The sequence below is a fragment of the Ambystoma mexicanum genome, chromosome 9 (assembly GCF_040938575.1).
Source record: "Ambystoma mexicanum isolate Mex_15411 chromosome 9, UKY_AmexF1_1, whole genome shotgun sequence".
NCBI lineage: Eukaryota > Metazoa > Chordata > Amphibia > Caudata > Ambystomatidae > Ambystoma > Ambystoma mexicanum.
The window spans coordinates 1,360,001,973-1,360,021,244 of record NC_090931.1 but is presented as its reverse complement, the minus strand read 5'-3'; positions in this window follow the sequence as shown (position 1 = coordinate 1,360,021,244).

Here is a 19,272-nt window from a genome sequence, read left to right as displayed (position 1 = left end):
TTGACACGGGTCCTGCACCACTGTGCCTTTTGGAAGGACAGTTTTTCTCCAGCAACCCTCAACTGGGTCAGAAAATAACAGATTTCCGCTATGTGTTCCTCCACAGTTGAGCTTTTTTATCTAGACATCATCCACATAGGCCAGGATGCCCCTTTCACCCAATTCGGGCATGGCCTTATGTAAGAAGATATTGAATTTGTTGCCAGAGTTTACATATCCAAAGGGAGTCTAGGTCCATGTGTTCTGCTGCCTCCCGAAGGTAAAGGTCAGCTTGTATTGGTCCTCCCTACTGACGTTCATGGTCCAGTACCCATTTTTCAGGTCAATGGCAGTGTACACCTTTGACCCCTGGATCTGGGCCAGCCCTTGGTCAATGTGGCGTAGAGGCCATCAGGACCCGTTTATTTCACTACGCACTGCGCAAAGTCTCCATTGGCTATTTGGTTTTAAAATCCCCAGCACCGGATTATTAAAGGTGCTCTGGACAGGACGAATTATCCCACAGGACTCTAGATTTTTGATTATTTCTGTCAGGGACTCCCATGGATGCGAGAGGCAAGCGATTTTGCTTGACAAACACAGGATTCATTCCAGGGTCTGTAGGAATTGCTGTAGTATGGATCTCGGTGTGATCACCTTAGTACGAGTCCACAGCAAAGAGATCTTGAAAATCAAAGAGCACATGTTTCAACTTTTGCCTTTGCTCCCCAGTTTCACAGGCATCAGCGAGGTTGACCCGCTCTTCAACCATTTGCCTGAAGCCTGGAAAGACTTCTGGGTTTGCTATCTCAGCGGCCTCATCCAGCTCGGTGGATAGGTCTCTGGTTAGAGTATCGACCTGGACAGATTGTTTCAGGTAGGAGAGGCAGTCATTGTGGACCCAGAATATCACCTCCTCCTGACTGATATCACAGGTCACCTCTTCCTCCCTGTAAGGGCAGGAAGAGTACACCAGGAAATGTGCCTCTTGTCGGGTCAAGATCCTGTCTGGTGGTATACTGAAGAACGAAACCGTGTGTTGCCACACGGTAGCCCCATATGCACTCCTATAGGGACAGAATCCCAGGTAAAGCTTAATAGGTCTATGGCCCTAACACCCTAAAGTGAGGGGGATGTACATGATTATCAACTGTGTCATGAATTCAATCAAATTCAGTACACTAAAATCGAACCATTAGTGACCCACCAAAGGTGAGTGAACAGTTTTCAATAATGTGTGGTAGAACAGTTCGTACCTATCAAATTTCCAAAAGCTTTCAAAAAACTAATATTCAGGTTAAATATTATTAATTGAAAGGAAAACATAAAGTAAACCACATTTTACGGCAAAATGCATTCGATTCTAACATAAACAATACTTGCCAGATATTTAAAGCACACATCAATACATATATCCAAATTACTTAAATGCATTCTAGTCAAGCAGAAGAGAAGAAATCAGTTTAACATGATTTTCAAAAATAGATGCATTAGAACACCATCCAGTATGTAATTCCAAAACATAAACAGATAGGATGACTAGTGTTTACAACATCCACACTAAGTCATATATGTAAAGCCTTATCAGTCCATTTAAACGATCCCAAATAGTATTAGTGGGTCTAATCGGTCGCCATCGCATTTCGGATTTGCAGAAAATCCATCCTCAGTGCTAGGATCGGTATTGGTTCCAATTGAACACATTTTATTTTCAGAGTATGGATTCCTAAAGAATTAATAAGAAATAATTACTGTTTGCTCAGACTAATCTCAACTAAATATCTTGAAGAATAGGGTAACGCCACCAACCTTATGATCCACAAAGATAACTTATCGGGGAGTCCAACCACGCTGGGCTGCAGTCACTCATTACTGCAGGGTACACCTATGAACCAGATAGGAAAAGACTGTGGTCCCTAAAGGGGGAAAGGCCTACAAGCATATGTAGGGTCAGGAGAGATGCTTAACATCACGTAGGGAATTTTCAAAGCGCGTACGGAGCAATGCAGAGTTGCACTGGTCCTAATGGAAAACAAGGGCCCGGCTGCACGTGTGACACACATACTGTAGCACATTTACAAAATATTAAATACGCCTGTACGATCCGATGACAGTTACCTCAGCCCCTCTTTTTATACATCAAACAGAGAACAATTTCTCACTCACCCAAAGGAAAAGGTACAGGGAGCAACCACCCAACGTCAACGCGCAGTGCTGGTTCTCAAAGTTTATGTTGGTTCCTATGGCAATGCCGCGCATGCGCACTGGTGCCACGGACCACCATCTTAGTGTGGGACTGCAGGGAGACAGTAGCGGGCCTGTGCATCGGTGGAGATGCAAAGGAGCGTTAGCGCCTGGACCTGCTCGGAAAGTAAAGAGGATCAGATAGCTCTAATTAAGTTGCATATCGGTAAGCCATAATCTGGCATGATGCATGCTCATATATTACAAAACAAATCCCATTGGGGCCCGAGCGTTGTCAGGGAGAGCCGAATCAGCTGCTCTGACCCTCCATTCGAATCGTATGTGTAGAATGCTGGTAGCCGGCAAATTGTAAGTGTAACGAAAGTGAAGAACCTAAATCTATTCATCAAAGTGTTATATAAGAGTGAGCATGGGGCAAGTGCAGATGGGAATCTGCTCTGGCCGCCATGCCCACCAAGTCAAAGAAAGTTAGGGTCACTAAGGGAGATAACGTGACACTATGTGGAGGTTGCTAGTGTATCACACAAAAGGACACATAAAACTAGTCCTCTGACGCTAAATAGTGGTGGGCATGGGGGAAGAGCAGATAAAATCTGCTCCAGCCCCCTTGACCGCCCAATTGATGTTACCAGAGCCGGTCATGGTGAATAAAAAAGATTGACAGTGAAGGAATATAAACCCTCAAGGGCTAGATAGCGGCGAGCATGGGGAAAGTGCAGAGTAAAACCTGCTCTGGCCCCCATGGCCACCTGGTTAATGTTGGCAAAGCCAGTCATGGTCTGTGAAACTATCACTACTCAGCCGCATAGTGTGAGGTGTTGGGAGCCCTGCTCACTTGTAAGACATGGTAGTGCATATTCCTCACAGCTCATCAGACACTCTTGCATCAAGGCGGTCCCCTGGTATTCAGTAACCAATAACATCAGTCAGCATTTCAGACACATAAGTGTCTTATCCACTGCATGATCCGTACCCCTGATGCAGGGGTAATCCAGTGGATCAGCCTAGGGCACATCAATGATTATGTCAGAAAATCTGGTGGTATGTCATTGTCACTGTCATTCTCAAAGCAATCATTGGGGATTGGTCCTATTAGTTTGTTTCCTAGATCCATGGTTAAATGTCGGTCATAAACCATCATTCCAATAATGGTGCCTGCGCCCAGAGTGATACTCCTAGGGTCACTGTTATCCATCAAGATTGGAATGGTGTTGTGTTCTATATTGACTAATGGTGTTGGGTTTAACCCAAAACCTGTTGTTGGAGATGGGCATTGAGATGTACATCGACATCAGGATTTTGCAGTTTCTGTACTCTTTTAATTTTTAATTCAAGTGGGAATTGTCGGGTCTGTCTTGGGATGGTGATCTCCTCTCCAGTTTGAACTTCAACGGCAAATGGCAGCAATTGGGCTGACCGAAATGCTTTCTCAAAATCATCAAAGCCCATTGGATTGTCCACAATTTATTGCAAACCGATTGAGAATGTCACTGCCTAAATAGAATGCAGCAGGGACATCTCGTACGACCCAAAAATTAAGTTCTATGCTTTTGTCACCTATAGAAATTCTGAGCATACACCTGCTAGGCAGGAGATGTTTGGAACTGGGAGATTCCAGGCCCATTTCCCACTTATCAATCAATTTAAATGTGGGATTGGCTGGATCTTTTGGGAGCTTTCTGAGCATGGCTTCGCTGATGAAGCTGTTTCCGTTGTTCACACACACTCTGGCGAGAACAGACTCCTTCCCCTCAGTTAGCTGAATAGGGAGGAACAGCTGTTCTCTATTTTTCTGAATGTCAGCTAAACCTTGAGCTTGTTTTTTATCACTTTTGACTATATAACTGGGATTTTCAGATTGTGAATTGGTATAACATTTCAAAGTATTTCCTTCCAGTGTGAAATACCACTTAAAACTAGAAGAAAGGTTGCTTTTCAGGAATGGAGAGGTGCTCCCACCACCAGTTTGTTGTCCTACAGCAATTACTGTAACGTCAGTTATTTGATTATTTTGGAAATTAAATTCAATATGATCAGACTTTTGTTCAACCATGTGGCATGTGCCATTTAAACTAACATGGTTGAAACTTTGTTTTAATTTTATTGGCCAGTTAGTTTGAGTCCTGAGGAGCCTGTTCACACAGTCTATTATGGGAGACAGCCTGCGAAGCATGTTATTCCCTAATAGACAGAGGGTTCCTTCTGGAGTCAAGACTATAACCGGGTGTTTCACCTTATGTCACCCAATTTTTATTTCCAAATCTGCAGACCCCTCAACAGGAATTTAATTCCCATCCAAGTTCTGGAGTTTCCCAGGAAGAGGGGTGAGTGGGATATAGTGTCTCTCCTCCCTTCCTGAATTTAGCTGTACAAAGGCCCTTTTTGACAGAAGAGTGGCGTGGGATCCAGTGTCCACCAGTTATGAAAATGCACATTGCCATTGCACTCGATCAGGGGCATAGAATCTCCCCTCCTTCTCCTCGGTGGGCACAGGTAATAGGTATTTTGCACAAGCTGGGTGGTCGAATTCTTTATTTTGGACTCCGACACAGTGGAGTTTTGGACAATTTTCTGTGCCGGAGTACGGGAATCTGTAATAAAAATTTGACATCCCGAAATGGATGGGATTTCGGAATCCCCTTTTTCCCATAGCTCTGTGCTGCCCCCTCTTACCTGGAGACAGTCACTGGAACCAGCTTGTGGGGAGCATCCTTCCATTCATATTTTTATCTCAAGTTGACAATTCTGGGGTTCAGGGATCGGTGACTCTGAATGAGTCCCCACACCCACCGAGTCTTCATTCAGATCTCTGGGGACCCATTCTTCTTTGGGAGGAATTCCCCCATCCCTGAAGGAAAATATTCTCTTCCCAGAATCCTCTAAGGATACTTCCCCTTCAAACTGGAGGGCACTAACTTCCTCCACAAAATGGGCCTTCTTGATGTCTTTATTTCTTGTACCCACCCTCTGTTCCCTGATTTGCAGATTTTCGGGGGCAAGAAATTTTAGTTCCAGTTCCGGGGTGTCTAGGGGCTTTTCGCAGGTGAGGAAGGAAGCTTCCTCTAGAGCTTTACAGCCCCCTTCCCCGTGCCTCCTCCTCTGTAATCGGTGAGTTGTCGGGATTCTCTCCCCGTCATTGTTTTGGGGTGCCAGACCATTGGTTTGAGGGGTTCTGAGCCGCATGTTCATCTGAGGGTTCTGCTGAGCCCTCAACATGTGACTCAGATCCTGCATGAGGTTCTGGACCTTGCGCTCCAATTGGGACACCCGTTCCGGCTGGTACGGGGGTCTTTGTTCATACCTAGGTGGTTCACGGGAAGCGTAACTATCCCTTCTCCCGGAGTACTCTGGGTATTGGGGATTTTGGTAACCCTTCACCCTTGGCCTCCCCTCTTCCTGATTGGGTAGTCTGGGCTCCTGAAAGCAGGGAAAGAAAGGAGGGTTGTCCTGCAGGTTAGGGTCTTGTGGATACCAGGGAAAGAAACTTAACCCAGGATTTGGGGGATTATTGCCCTCCTGTGGGAAGTTAAGAGGGATGTTTCCTGGGGAAATACTTACCCGGTTGGACCCCCACCCCTTCGGCTGGGGGAGTCCATACATACCCCAAGAGAGGCCAGTTGCACTTGTATCTGGGACTTATATAATCAGAAGAGTTAGGGGTTCCATTGGTGGGATTACCTCCCTGACTGCCACCTGTTGCTGGTCAGAAGGCTGGTCAGAAGGCCTTCTTTGCCTCTGATTTTTCTTGTTTTGGGTAGCTGCATTTTTAGGTCCCACCCATTTCTAGGTCCAAAATGGGGGCAACCTTCACCTTTGCCACCTTAGCAGCAGCAGGGGTGTTGGTTGGTTTGGGAATGTACCTGATTTTTAATTTCTGCAGGTTTTTGGACCTCATGGATGTGGGTAGCCTGCTCTATTAGCCTGCTCTATTACACAGTCCAGGGTCCATTTTATCATGAAAATCCCTCACCAGCTGGGTCATGATGCATTTTGGAAGCGCATGAAAGTAGGTAGTTATAAACTCTCTACTATCCATGCGCACCCTCCTGGTAGTTTGTGCAAAAGGCACATTTTAGTTCCTGCACAAATTCTCGTGGAGCCTGGTGGAGCCTGATCTTCTCCGCATTGCAAAATGTAGGATGCTTTGCAGCCTCTTGGGGATTTCTGTGGGTGGAAAGGTGCTTCAAGATGGCCGCCTTGTAGGTGTACCATCTTGAATGGTTTTGGTCTTCCAGTCCAGCAAAAAAGCTGGAGTACTCCGGAGAAAACGTCCATTTGGCATAATCTATGCAATTCTGGCTATCATTTGTTCATAGAGTTCCAAATGCCCCCAGACAGAATATTTGGGGTTTTTGTGGTACAGTGTTATGATATTCCTAATGGCCTTGATCTGCCTAATGGGGTCTTTCACCCGTGCTGTCTTTTGCCTATTTGTCTTATTTTTGCACGTCACCTATTTCCACTTGCCCTCAGACTCAGAGGCGCTACTGTTTGAGGTCCCCTCTTGATCTTCTAGGCACTTCCTGATTCTTTGAGCTTGTGAGGGGCTCGCAGAATGGTGGGGCATAGTTTCTTCTCCCCCATGGCGCACAAGAGAGAAGTCCCCCAATGCCCTGATTGGGTGGAGGTCTTCAGAATGCTCTTTTGGGGCCTCATTTCATGCTGTTTTTGTGCAAATCGTACCAAATGGTCCCTTTGGAGATAGTCCTTTTGCAGATCCAATTCCCTGACTTTCTCCTTATAGGAGGCTCCCTGGTCAGAGGCATCAGCCCTAATATTTTTGTAACTATACAGGTATGCCTGTCCATCAATTTCTGAGGGGCGCTGACCTGTCAGCTCCCTCATGCTAGGCCTATTTAATTCGGAAGGCCTCATGGCTTCTAGCTCATGTGAACCAGTAGACATGAAGTCAGCAGTGCACAAAGTATTAAATATGTTTGAGTCCCTTAGTACAGAGGGCATCCCACTGGGATCAGGGATAGCCCTGTCCCTCTCTACCTTTTCAGGGTCCCTCAAGTTTGTCTTTAGCTTGGAATACTCTTTCCCCAACCTCCCTAGTTTCTCCTTCTCAGCCCGTAGCTCTTGATAATAGGCAAAGGTCTGAGCTTTTTGCTCCGCTAACAAGGCTTGACTAGCCTCTATGACCCGCTCTTGAGCTGCCACCTGCTTGTGGAGTCAATTTTTCTCCAACAGAGGGCCTCATTGTCTCTTTGCGCTAACTGTATGGTCTGGGAACACTGAGACAATTTCTGTTGCAGGAGGTGAACATCTGTTTTCTGTACATCTAGAGCCTCTTTGGCCTGCTCTAACTCGATTTCCATTTGTCTCCTATGTCCCATTAATTTATCACATTCTTCTTTTATGCCAGTCAGTCCCTGGAGGTCTGACTCCCTTCTCTCCAGATTGGTTTTTAAATTACACATTTCCTGGTATAGGGCCTCTTTGTCCTGATACAGAGCGCCCCTCTGTTCAGCCAGGTCACCCCTTTGGTGTATTATGGCGCCTAATTTCTGGCACTCTTCATAAAATTCTGATTGAGAGTGGAGTTCTTTCATAATTAATTTATTATTTTCCTCTTCCAATTTTTGTATATGATTCTGTAAAGTGACCCTTTGCTCTACGTTGGCGTTATTGTATCTCACTTGTTGTTTTAATTTCAGTTGACCCTCTTCCAAAGAGTTGACCTTTTCTTGACACTCCACTCATAAGACATTTAATTGGGCCTCTTGGTCTGCATTATTTTGCTGTTGTAGAGCCAAGTCCACTTTTAACTGTTTGATGTAGTTCTCAACTTGGACCTCAGAATCTTGTCTCTTTTGCAATTTTTGTTGCGCTAATTTTATCTCAGTCTGGATTTGAGTTGAGAGTTCAGATTGGTTTTGCGCAAGAGTTCTATTTTCTTCATGTTTTGCCTGCATCACTCCCATATGGAGATACACGTAGGCTGTGATTTGGACCATTTTCATATGCTCTTCTTTAAAATGTTGAGTCATGTTGAACTCACTTAAGGCTTGAAGTAACAGGCTACTGTCTTGCCACACATCCATGTTCATGGCGGTGACCTGTTGCATCATCTGTCCTAGCCAGACGTATTCCTCTTAGTGTGCCCATTCTCCTCTGACAAATAATTTGTGCAGAAGTTGCTCCCTGGCCATATTTATCTCTACTGATGTCATTTTGGAGAGTGTTGTTTCTTTATTAATTTATTTATATACGGGTAACTACTATGTTCTGTTGCTTTTTGTCTATTTTGGGGTTCGATTTAGCTTTAATTTTATACACAGGTCTGGTACTTAGGGTATATGTTTGGGGAGGCACTTTTTACAGCATAACACAGCTTTCTAGCCACACAATGTATCACTACCTTGAAGGTTAGTCTGCTGTGTTAAGCTGCCACGGTTGGCAACAGTTAGCCAATCCCCAGCAGGAGCCCCCAAGCTGTTAAGGACTCTAATGGGGTGTCACACACCAGACCAGGACTCTTGCCCTTAGCCTAGGATGTAGCGCTCAATTAGAATACTTTTACTTTATTTCCTAGAATTCAAATTGAGCTGGCACCCAACCAGTCTCACACCCCTTTTACAAATATCCCAGGTCACAATGGACCATGAACCAGGCCGGTGGGTGGTAATAAAATATTTATTTATTTTAAATTAAAAGAAAATCACAACATTTTTATTTTGGGCAGCAATCACCAATGGGGTGATAAATAGAATGTAAACTGATGAAATACACTTGGTTGACCTTCTACTAGAACATATCCAAATCACAGATGAATAGAAACAATTTTACTGTTTGGGTAGGTAGCACCTAAGTTAAGATTTCCCCTGCAATGCTCACTCAATTAATCAAATTGTGAGTGGATAGCTAGGAGCAGCAAGGAGTCAGGGATACCAGGCAGCAAACAGAATGAATGACCTTCCCTCAGAAAATGGGAGGCAAAAACCTTTGCCATTACATAAATAACACTCAGAATTGGTAAATAATTAATTTACATGTGTGCTTGAATACATTAGATAAATATGAGTTCTAACAGTATCAGGGATCGAAGAACATTAGCAACTACAAGGCAGGGTATCAACAAAGGGCATACAGTTTAAAAAATCAACTTGAAAGTAAGAACACAGTGCAGCCACACTTTGGAAAGCAGTATTTTCTTCTTTTTGCAGTTTTGAATGTCATAACGGTTTGAAAAAACAAATGGGTGAAATGGACAGAATCGGAATGCGGCTTTTAGGCTGGGTGATAGATGCACATCACAGGGATAATAGAAAAGTGGAAGAGTGACTATAGCTGAATAACTGGGTGAGATTTTCAATGTGAAAGGAGATTCGGTTTCAGAAAATAAAAGTAGTTAACAGAGAAAATCTGTTTGGAAAGAGAAGTGACAAGTACTACTACAACTATATCTTTTTAACTAGATTATCAAGAAGATAACGCTGCCCATGAAACAGGTTAAGCGTCCGTCTTAACCCCCTTTACGCTGCATGTCTCTTTATGTGGAAATTAATTAATTTACTCCAAATATGACTAAGGACTAAATGGATGCGAATGAATGGCTCCGACACATGACATTAAGAAACAGGATACACAGAAGATTCAGATCTTAAACAAGTTATCATGGCATGGATGAGATTACTTAGAGGGTGGAACCAAGACAAGGTATCAAGATAGGGTAGGCTATGTGTTGTTATGAGATTGGGAGATACTCACAATCAGTGCTGGAGTTTAGGATGTGGGGCAGCCAACTGTTTTTCTAAACTCACAGGATACTCTCGAAAAGGGTACCACAGCTTTTCTCCCTTTCTCACTGAGTTAGGGGGATTTTGGTATGGGGTTTAGTTTGGAAGGGTGGTTCTGCCTGGATAGGGTCAGCTATGCTCTGGCCTGGCAGTGGATCTGGAATCTGCAGGATGATTATAAAATGTCTGGATACGCAGCACCTGGAAAATTCAGAAGAGTGTGTGTCCTTTGTCTCTGTGAGCTTCCCCCTTTTATAAGGCGGGTGACATCACAATATTTACTGTGGGGCAGAACTAAGCAAGACCTACCCCTAAGAATCGGATAGGTCAACCCAGGCCATTTTGCCTCCTCCCTGGAAGCAGATTCGGCTGGAGTTTTATGGGGTGTGTTTTTATGAGTTACAGAGCCATCCCCCAGTCATGTTTGCCAAAAATCAGTTATGCCATGAATCACACATTTTTACAGTTGTGTACATCACATAGGCAAACAACCTATCCACACAGAGCATGGCAGTCCAACTCCCAGGTTTGTATGATATTGTTTCATCCTTCTAATAATCTTTCGCACTTTTTGGTGGGAAATATTTCACTTACAATTCTTTGACTTCATAGATGTGTACATATTGTCATAAGGCATGTTAGTATTGAATTTCAAAGTGGCACCATATACACTTTCCTCAGAATATACAATTTTCTGTCATTTCCGTCCCCAACATGCTAGCGAAGGCTACCATGTCTTAATTTAAAGCCACAAAAAATGCATTTAAACTGTAAAACTCTTGCATATCTGTGTTGTCCGACAGCAGAAATAACAGTCTTAAAGTGTATTAATAAAAATAGTCTTTTGAGCCAGATGGCCACCATTGTCTCCCAAATAAGGGCATAATTTTCAAGGCTGGTCTGGAGTTGGCTTTGACGACCCCAGTTGAAGTTGAGGGGAGGAGTTATTTGCAATTTCGCACCTAAGTGTCCTGGAACTCTATTGTACCAGGCTCAAGCCCAGACACAAAGTCTGACAAGCATGTGAGATGCTTCCTCTTGGTCCATTCATAGTTTCAAAGGGGCTGTCCCCTTTGGGTGAAGGCAAATCATGTTCCCAGCAAACAAATGTCTTTTGAAGCCAAGCAGGAACACCTGTTCTGTGGCTTCCACAGCAAATGCAATTATTTATTTACTTATTAATTTGTGTCTGAATCAGAAGCAAGTCTGTTGAAATAAAACATACCATATATGTTGTTTTCAAACAAAGCCCCCCCCCTTACATTTCTAGGCCAGGACAGAGCCTTATTCAACATTACACTTTTAAAAAAGACATTGTTCTTGTTTGCAAAAACAACCCTTTTTAAATGTGATGATTTTTCCTTTTGCTGTCACATCCCAATGCGGTTTTCTCTTCCATCTAGATTGTAAACATTGTTTGCAGCCCTAGTCAGTTTCTCTTACACAAAAATCTGTTCAAGTCAAAGGTCCACTGATACTACATAGGCACAGAGGAACAGGGCTTCTTTCGAAAAGTTCAGCTATGATATTTTGGTGGAAAGTGAGGCCTTTTTCCTGTACGGCTGGAGGTAAAGTTGTTTGTGATTTCACAGATTTTGCCTGACACAGCCTGGCATTCACTGAGAAATGCATTTGTTTACTGGAGCACAACCTGAATATAGCTGGGCATAGCTGGGTCTCACTAGATCAGGACAGTGTGTTGTTGAATAGATGAAAAAGGGCATCAGGCTCCATCATTTCAATGCAAAATATTTCCATTTTCATTTGGAAATTTTGTGTGAGCAGCCAAGCAATGCTGCATTTCAATTATCTTCTTTGGTGTGCATAAGGAAACACACTGCCGCCTTTCTATGTGTGTTCCCTGTTACATCTTGCCCAATAAGTGATTGGCAAAGACAGCGCAGCCCACATTTTTGTCACTGCAAACGCAGTTTTGATGCAAAGGAATGGTGCTTAAAGGTTCCAGCGCCTCCATTCTACTGGTAACTTCTGAAGTGCAGATTCCTGATGGAGGGGAACTCTGCTGGGTGGGTAAATGTACCCCACAGTTGGGATGGTGATTGAGTACACCAGAAGAAGACTTATTTGTTTAATACAAAGGTAGGTAAGCAAATAGGTTAGGAACTAAGGGTTAAAATAGAACATTAGTGGAGGAGTGTAAAGAACAAGCACAAACAGACAAAAGAGGAAAACACATGGACGAAGAACATCACAGACAACTAACAAATTACAAAATGTTCAACCATTCCAAAACATCTCCCAAATCAACAAAGTGTGAGCCTGTTCAATACTCAGCCAAATTGGCAGCCAAACAAAACCCACAAATGGAAGGAGGGGGCAAGCAGGAATTTTTAAAGACCCTGAAACATGTGTTTAACAGGAACAGGCTCTCTGATTGGCTCAGTGAACTCCCCTGTCGATTCTCAGACCTTGTCATCGGACAGCTGGCTATTGTTAGGATGCACATACAGCTTTGCAGCCGGGCAAAGAGGTTCAGGTTGAGGAAAACCTACTACAGAACAACATTACAGAAGCAGAGTGCCGCAGACAGCACATACATTGTATAAGTTAGGTGTGACACATATTAGATACCCACATATAGGGATGTACATCAGTATCACGAAAACTAAAATCTCGAACTACAAAATCACACACACAATGGGCCTCATTACGACCCAGGCGGTAAGTTACCGCCTGGGTCGTACCCTTACCACCATGGTGTAAACTACGTTCACACCATGGTGGATGGCGGATTTACCGCCCCATTCCAAGGTGAGTGGGGAGGTAAATCCCCATTTCCCATTTACCCTTCCCCATTCCCATTTTTGCCCCATAGGGCATAATGGGGATGGGGAAGGCGCTAATTACGCCACCGTAAATTACGGTGGCGTAATTAGCACCATGGTCCATTAGCGCCATGGATTTTAACGCCTGCAAAAAGCAGGCGTTAAACTCACCATGGCGCAAAGGGACCTCGGAATCAGGCGTTAAGGGTCGGCGCCGTTTACGGTGCCGTTAACCCCTTAACGCCTGACTCGTAATGAGGCCCAATAGGTTCACATTTGTAATTCGAGATTTGTTTTGCGTCTAACGCAACACATGTGTATGCGGGGACACCCCCGGCACCCCAGCAGACTAAAATACTGAATTAGGGGAGTGATGGACACCCCTGCTCCCCTAATTCGGAATTTTGGAATACAAGATTTTTGTAGTCCCAAAATGTGGGACTTTGGGTTATGCAGGATTTTAAATACGGTATTTTTGTTCAACATACACATATAGCAAACACAGAAACAGCAACAGATGTATTAATGTTGCAGAGCAGAGGTAAAAGATAGGGTATTTTTACAGGCCCGGTGTTTAGTTGATGTTTATAGTGATGTCGGATGGCGTGATGTGCAAAAACAATGGAAATGAGCATAAGATGGAGTCAGGAAGGTAGTATGGTACAGCAAGGTCGGTGTGTTAAATAGACAGAAATAACGCCATTTTAGATGTTAAGGCCTAGTACATGATGAACAAACGAGAATATCAGTTCAGATTCAAGAGCGTTGCATCTGTCACGTCATCCCTGGCCACCTGGGGTAGGTAGGTGATAAGAGGGAAGCCGTGTCTGGAACATCTTGTGGTTTTGGACAGTAGGAGCCGAGGTGATGCCAATACATATAGTACAAGGTTGTGGGTGCAGCTTGTGTTCCCCATGACATCTGGGATAATGTGGAACTCTATTGTCTAATCAAAAGCAGGGTTGGCCTGTTTCTTTGACCGTGTCTGGAACAGATGGGTGCACATAATGTGACATCCCAAATTTAGAAGCTTATTGATAATAGCCCACCAATCACCCATTTGGATTTGGCAGTGGTGATGTGGGTGACCACGTGTCTAGGGGAATGGGGGTAGTGGAGAGGTGGCCAATCTGTCAAGGGACTATACAGGGAATTAGCATGTTCTATGGGTGGTAGCTAATGACGCTGGGATAATGTTGTACACATTATTAAGTGTAGCATTATTTAAAAACCTTTTGGATTCTCCGCTATAAAAGACGTGATGTGTTGGGATAAAAAAGCTCTATGTCAGTTTGGTTGTACAGAACCATCTGAAACCCGTTGTGCATGCAATAAACTTTGCTTTCCTTGCAAAGAGGTGCAGTGATTATTCTGGTCATTTGGATTGTTTTTATTCTCCAGTTTTTAACTGTCATCCTTTCACCTTGAACCCTACCGTGAGACCTGATGTAGGCTTCCACCCCTGAGAAATTCAATGAGAATCCTAGGGAAGTAGTTGAGCCTTCCTGGATAAGCGTAATATTTCATCAGGGCACGTATTGAACAGTTCATGCTCCCCTATTCTCTAGGAGAGCTGATGGACTTCAGGATCTTCTTCGAATTGATAGCATATCATTGTGGTAGAGATGCTGGTTCTTTTTTAGAGATATTTGGTGAAAATGTCTTTGTATTTGTGCCAGGATGAATACAGTTTGTAACACAATGGGCCTAATTAAGTGTTTGGCGGTGTGGCCAAAAACGGTGGTGATGTAGAGTTACCACTGCATTATCCCACCACCAAACTGTGGGTTTGGAGACAAGGTGAAGTAAAACCTCCAGCAAAATGCTTCTGCAACCTTATCGCCCAAAAAAAGGCCACTTTGGCAAATAATTCCACTAAAATACCCATGGAATCCTATGGACTCCAAAATGGGGACTAATACCACTATACTTCCACTTGTAAACCAGCAGTAATTCCACTGGATCAAGTAGTGGTAGCGGTAACTCACTTTGGTGGTATCTCTGTGGATTTACCGCCAAGATACCATCAACCTCATAATGAGGCCCAAAGTCTCTTAGTGGTTATAGGTTATTGCTGTTGGAAGGTGTGTTGTAGCGTTCGGCCTGGATCTTAATGCTACAGATAGGGTGACCATGTAGGGCCGATTACCGGCATCTACTAATTGACAATGGACCCAGCAGCAGTGCAGAGAAGATTCCCTGGTCGCCCTCCCCTCTCTACTTTGATGGGAGTTGTCACAGGTTGCAACCCAAAGCCACTGATCGTTTAACAGAATGTAGTTCCCTGAAACCAGCCATTAATATTTGGCTGTTGACACCATCTGAGGATCCCAAACTCAAGCCAAACTCTTGGGGAACCAAGCTGGTTATGAGGATCTACTCTGAAGGAAATTGGCATAATCAGGCCTGAATCACTAAAGTGTAGGCAACCTTGAGAGACAGCAGAAGCAAGTAAAACAAAGTCACTGCACACTTTCACAGGTTGAACTTCTTACACATTTACCATATTGTAAATACAACAGGAATGTGTAGCAGCACACTTGCAGTCACAGTGCCCACCCTCCGTCATGCACAGATTCTATTCAGAAATAAGATGGCAGGCATTCTTCATAAAGACTTGAACCATGCATACAGGAATGACACATTATTTGCAGCTAGAGTGGCAATGAAATTGTGCATTCACAAGCCAGTTGTTAGAGGGCACAATAAAGGACACTCATATGTGCAACGTGAATTGAGGGTGGTCCTGAGGAAGGCTCCCTATTTAGAGGGTGGGACAGTTAAGAGTGTAGTGAGAATCTGGAGAATACAGAAGTGCAGGGGTGTGTTGGAGGCAATGGTAGTGTTGAGGAAGAAGCTGATTTGGAAGAATATGGTGATTGGAAGTTAGGATGAAAAGTTTGCTTGGAGGAGAGGTCAGAAGGAAAATAGGTGTTCAAGATGATGACATTGTGAATAGCAGAGGAAGATGCAGGTGAAAACAAAAGGATAGCAGAGTAAACATATTATTAGGAGGGGAAATAAATGATACACAGTAGGAGGTGTTGGGAGAACATGATGAGGTGGAAATAAAACAAGGGCTAATCTAGAGAGAACAAAGTGAAAACCAAGTAGTTACTGAACAAGAGAGACATCAGCAGGTTGGGTGAGATTCACCTGGAGAAGGTGACAGACCAGGATGTGGCTAAACCAGTGAAATATTTGAAAGAGAAAGTGAGGTGCTTGGGAAGGTTAACACAACAAGAGAAGCAACTAAAGTTACATAAGACAGAATAGTGTATGAGCATGTGCTAAAGTGACAATAGGAGTTCAAGGTAAAGGACAGTATAATTAACGTGGGCATAGGAAAATAGATTACAACCCAAGAGAAAATAGATTAGGTGAAAGGTGAGTAAACAGAGTGGCGAGTAGAGTGTCAGTGAGATGTTTCCCTGATCATGGCTGTAAGACTATCTTGCAAGAGCCAGACAATCAGCCACAGACTATCACGAGGTATGGGGCATATATTGTTTACTTCAAGCCTCATTTCCATGGTGCCTATATCTTGCTGTTGAGAGCAGGCTATTCCAGGATAGTTAATAAATAACATATGACAACAATTGTACATTTCTCACAGATGTGTAGGCACCCCAGCTAGTAAGGAAACCTCCCAATGATTGGTGGGAGGTCACCCAGACTGAAAACCAGGATCTGCCTTTTGACTTGTCATTGTAGAGATCAAGAATAAGCCTTCATGCAATGGGGTTCTAAGTTGATTGACCTTTTGTGTGTTATTCAAAATAAACCCAGTTTAAAACTTAGGTTTGGGTCCATGATTGTTTCATTGAACCCTACTTGTGTGTGTGACATATTGGGATCCATAGAAACTGATGCAATGGTCCCAACATGTCCTACTTTGAGGTTGTTGGGGTCACGGAATGCCCCAATAACTCCTTGAAGACTATCCTGAGGTCTCTGGTTTTGGTGTATACAACTGAATGTAAAGCCCTTTTATAAACAGCTTCAACAAAGGACATATAGAAGGTTTGCTGTAAATTCTGATCTGGTTGTTAAGTGTGGTCTGTGGATGTAGGAGTTGGGGTAATAGATACATATTGATAGGACATTGCTAAGGTATTTCTCTTTAGTCATGGGAAGAACATATATGCAACCAAGGTAGGGGAACCCATAGTATAGTGTATTATATACATTTTAAGCTTGAAGCACAAGAGGTGACATGCATGGAAGACATTGTGCAGGGGATGGGGTTAAGATCCCACAGCCACAGTCAGTACCTAGTTATTAGCAAGAGCCCACCAATGCCCTCTCCATGTGATAGTAGTTTGTCTTGCCTGAGTGCAGATAATCTCCTTCCACTTTGACTTCAACGAGAGAATCTCAAGTAAGGAAGTCAAAAGTGAGACAAGCCCATGTCTCACAGACAATCAACATTTTCTCTACCAAAATGAAAACATGAAGATGGTGTGGAAACTCATTACCAACTGTTGGTTTACCCTTCCTTTTAGGAATTTGTTGTTAGAACTCACCCTTTCCTGTAAAACAACAGGGGCTCAACCCATGAACAAAACTCAAAATAATGTGCTTAGCAGAATTGTTTGGTTTATAAACATGTGTTAGCCAGAATTATATGCTGTACCTTTTGGGAACACCACACACAATTAAGACTACAAGCGACAGTACAAATTCACCTTTGGTACAAGCCCGTACTACACAGTAAACGTGGTAGCGATGGCTGAGCAGCCAGACTTATCTCAAGAGGAAGTGAGCAGTATCAATAGTTACACAAGGACAGCAATTACTATGATTCAAACAAACACTGACTCAAGGTTTCTGAGTAAAAGAATATACATTTATTCACACATCAGTTGTAAAACATTTCACACAAGTAAAGCAGTTTAAAAATCACACTCTTAATACACCACACCACTCCCAATAGGTTCCAGACAAGTTAAGCTCACAAATGAAGTGGGAGCAAAATGGCGCTCCAGAAATTTAAAAGGGAGGGAAAGACAAAGTTAGGCAGTAATTGAACAGCACCAACAGGTAAGTAAGCAGGGCAATCTAGAAAAAGGAACTAGGTGATGGAATCAATTAAAAAAGGCTTATGGCCAAAGTCAATAGAACAACGTTCTTTTGCTCAAGATCACACAGCTCAGGGTAGTTCGCAGTTAAGTCTTTGCCAAGAGTTGCGGACGAAGTTGGTCGGCAGAAAAGTTAGTTTAAAGAGTAGAGACGGACAAGCCCTCGGATTGGAGAAAGATTTCACACACTTTCACCGTGGCTGAACGAAACAAACAACCGGATTTGCACAGTTCCTTTAAATGGAGAAGAAGCTGTAGCTGCGGCGGACGTTCCTGGTAGTTCCTGCAGGCTCATGGTTCCTGAAGTGACTGTCGGACTGACACAAAGTAGGAAGACTGGAGGGTCCTGCACTACTCAGGGAAGGAACCAGCAGCAGAGCAAAACAACAAATAAAAGGTGCGCGCCTTAAAACCCAAGCAGGGTCCGACCTTCCTGGCTATCCGGCCCACTGTAGCTCTGTACATCGAATTCGACCAGAGGAGCGAGTCCTGGCTTGCAGTTTAGGCGAACTGGTTGGTCCCACCAGCTAGATTCCTGTCGTTGGAGTTCGAGGATTCAGACCTGCAGCAGGGCTTCACCGGGTGGTTCAGTCGTCACAGGGTTCCTCTTCCATCAGCTCCTTGTCGGTTCTTTCGGTCCAGTGGCGACTCTGCCTTTCAAGACCCTGAGACCTGCTTTTTATGCAGTTTTCCCCCATTCACACAGCCTGGCTGTCAATCACACAGCAGGGTGGCTGTCCCGCTGCGACAGTCCCCACAGCCAGTCAGTTCAGAGTGTGACATGGGTCTCCTGAGAGACCCTTTACAGAGAATCCTAAACCCCTCCCTCACATCCTGTCCCCCCTGACAAACAGGCACCTAAGCAGGGCTTCGGCGTAGAAGCCTGTGAAAAGACAGTGAACAAAGGAACCAAACCTGGTTTGGCGCGCAGAGTAAAACATGAGAAAGGCTTTTACAAAAAGAAATGGCAAATAAACCCAACCGGAACTGCAATAAAACATATATGGTCTAGCGTGCTTAGTGGGTTCTACCAAGATAGCCTAAAACAATACCAAGGTTATTTAAGATAACCGCGGTAGAAAAAATTAGGTAGTTACCACTGCCTCCAGCCAAGTCTTGATGAAAAGGGAGCGAAACAATGCTCCAAGAGAAACAGTCAAAAAGGGATAAGTATTAACCCTTTCCAGTACTCCATGCAAGATGGTATGTACTGGATCTGTGTTTTTACAGAGGCTAAAACATTTAATGACAACTTTATGGGTGCTGGGAGACAGTAGCCAGTCCCAGAAAATGGAGTCTGAGTTGGGAAGTCTGAAAGCCAACCCTGTGTTACTGCACTGAAGGTGCTGTGTAACACACAGTAAAAAGATGATGCCTGTGGAGTAGGTGAGGCTCTGCAGTCTATGAACACAAAAATGTTAAACACGCACTCACACTCTTGCCAGGTGAAAACATTAAATACTAGAAATCCAGCAAAGC